This window comes from Staurois parvus, unplaced genomic scaffold (genome assembly GCF_062004578.1).
Source record: "Staurois parvus isolate SC_StPar_1 unplaced genomic scaffold, SC_StPar_1.0 ptg002043l, whole genome shotgun sequence".
Classification (NCBI taxonomy): Eukaryota; Metazoa; Chordata; class Amphibia; order Anura; family Ranidae; genus Staurois; species Staurois parvus.
The window spans coordinates 294,671-297,461 of record NW_028319839.1 but is presented as its reverse complement, the minus strand read 5'-3'; the positions used below and the strand labels follow the sequence as shown (position 1 = coordinate 297,461).

General features: G+C 44.9%; 1 pseudogene; it reads right to left on the bottom strand.

Annotated features, from left to right (window-relative positions):
• Nucleotides 1–465: 465 nt before the first annotated feature.
• On the bottom strand, nt 466–2,154 carry LOC149432940 (uncharacterized; annotated as a pseudogene).
• Nucleotides 2,155–2,791: the final 637 nt, after the last annotated feature.

Below are 2,791 nucleotides of genomic sequence, written 5' to 3'. Positions count from 1 at the left end.
TGGATAGGAAAGGAAATACAGTAATTGAATTTGTAGCTGTAAACAGGAGGGCAGTGGGGAGGATGTTACAGTTGGGCAGAAAAGCAGGTCGGACAGGATGGTTAAGGAAACACAGTAATTAGATTTGCAGCTGTAAACGGGATAACAGTGGGGAAGAATATACATTTGGATACAAACCAGGATGGGCAAGAAGGATAGGGAAGGAAACACAATAATTGAATTTGTATCTGTAAACCGGATAACAATGGGGAGAATACACTAATTGAATTTGGGACCTTTTGTGGAGGGGGCGCGTTAATTACAGCTAGGGGCCTTTGGCACACAGGAGTAGAATACTAATTGGAGGATGCTCTTCCTATGGCCAGGAGGGACTAAAGGAACAAGGAATTAATAACTGGGAATTAATAACTGGGCTGGCAGAGAACCAATATCGTGACACTCTGGAATTAATAATTGGCCGGGCCCCTATACCGTGACAGATATATTTCCAGCCAATTAAGCATGTTTGTTAATTTCACTGGTGTGTAAGCTTTTTGGAAAGTTATCTCTTTGGTTTTGAAATGCGACATTTAAGTACAGAGTGTTGTCCTGAACAAAAGGAGCGTTCATGTTTGTATTTACAAGAATTTCCCCACTTACACTGGGTTTTGTTAAAAGCAGAGCAGTAACCTCTTTATAAGGAGAGATGGCGGGTGTAGATTGTAGTGTTACATATGCAGCTTTTGTGGAAGAATCAGATTAAGCCACAATCCTACATCTTTCATTCCCCATTATAAAGAAGGGTAAATAGATCATTGTTGTCTAAAAGACTCGTCATAGTGATACCAACCTAATCCACCAAAGCTTTTCTATGCTTCCAACACATGTTCCAAATGTTGGAATAAACCGCTGCAGTATTCTGGGTGTTTTTCACCCAAAACACTAGAATAAATAGTGAAAGCCTGTAACCAATTGTTAAATGATCTCACCATTGGTCTCCGTCTGTCATTATCAGTTTTTTCATCCAATTTTTTTTCCAATTTATGTGTAAAATGGGAGTAAAGACAAAATAACTAAAAAAGATCCCCTTTCCAAATGTTTTCTTTTATCTGAGCTGAGAGGTGATAACCTAGCGGCGATATTTCACAAGGCAATACCTCCTTTAGACACGTCTCAGGAACTGCTGAATTATTAATAGACAAATTAGGTGTTGTAGACTGTACCAAAGGCAAAGCATTGCTCACAAAATTTCCTATAGAATGATTGATGGGAAAAATATTATCCCCTGAATTGGAACTACCTAACGCATTTGACCAAACAGCCGCATAATTAGTATCAGTATTAACAGAAGCAGGAATATTGTTTCCTAGATTGTAAGCTCGAAGGAGCAGGGCCCTCGAACCCCTCGTGTATCACATTGTATTGTTATTGTACTGTTGCATGTTCTGTCTCCCTTTATAATGTATAGCGCTGAGAGAACTGTTGGCGCTTTATAAATACTGTAGTATAAAATAATAATAATAATAATATTAGCAATTTTTTTAAATAATCCAAAATACAATGCAATAAATCTGTTAACTCACCACTAGATGTCTCTGTCTCAATGACTTGTTCCATAGGAGCCCTGTGCTGACCAATTCTGCCCCCGCTGGTTATGGCCGGGATAACATGCACAGGCTCTTCCTCTGTGTCAGTCACCTGACCTTCCCGCCCTGAGGAAAGCAGAGTCGGTTGCCTAGCAACCTCTTCAGCCGCCGCTGCCTCCAAAGCCACCTCATGTGAAGCTGAGTGTTGGGCCCTCCTACCAGGCCTTCTGGGCGGGGATGGGGACTGGCCCCTCCTCTTCTTCTTCTCAGGGGGATTTACTCTGCTGCGTCCCACACTTGGTGCCGCCTCTTCCTGCTGCTCCAGACCGGCCTCCTGGTGACCCGGGGAAGGATGTGAACGCAGCGGCGGGCCACGCCAGTTCTGTGGGCGATTATGTGGACTCCTAGCCGCTGGTCTCCCTCTGTCCCGACCACATCCTGGTGAGTCTTCAGCCTCGTCTTCCGCTGTCTCTTCCAGTTGCTTCCACCGCTCCTCATCCTCTTCAGCCATATGTAGGCATTTTCTGAGCCGTTCTCCTCCTCCGCTGGTGCCCGCTCCCTCCAACACTCTCCTCATCAGCGTCTTCATGGTCAGGTGCAGGTTCCCTGGAGCTCGTTGTACTGACACCGACCAGCTGGCAATCTCCCGCCGATGGAGCTCCTATATATAATGAGCCCCACTTTCTACAACTTTCCACCAGTCATGTGACCTTCTGGAATGTTCTCCCAGGTCACGTGATACTTGTTTTCCCGCCCAAACTAAGGCACAGTAACCTTATATGTATATACATATCTTTTTTACATAAACGGCCGGACGGTGGCAGTCCAGGGGCGGGTTGCCATTCTCTGGGAGTGCGCAGCACCGCGATCTGGTGCCCACTGTGTCCTCAGTGGAACACCGACTGTCATAGGGGACCTCTGTGCGAGGTCCTGATCGTGTGATCATTGATTGGCCAATCAGTGATCACATGCATAGTAAGCAAGATGTCCCTCCTGACATCATTGCTTACTACGTGTGAAATCTGTGAATGATCACCGAGATCACATGGTACAAGGCTATTCGCAACAGCCTTGTACCATGTGACAAGCTGTGACCAATTGCAGCTCACACAGTAGTTCTCAATAGCTGCAAGAGTGCAGCTAGAGAGAAGGAGAAATGATTGCTTCTATAGCCTTTATGGGTGAAAAAGCAATCGGTGTAAAAAAAAAAAAATCTTCATCACCCT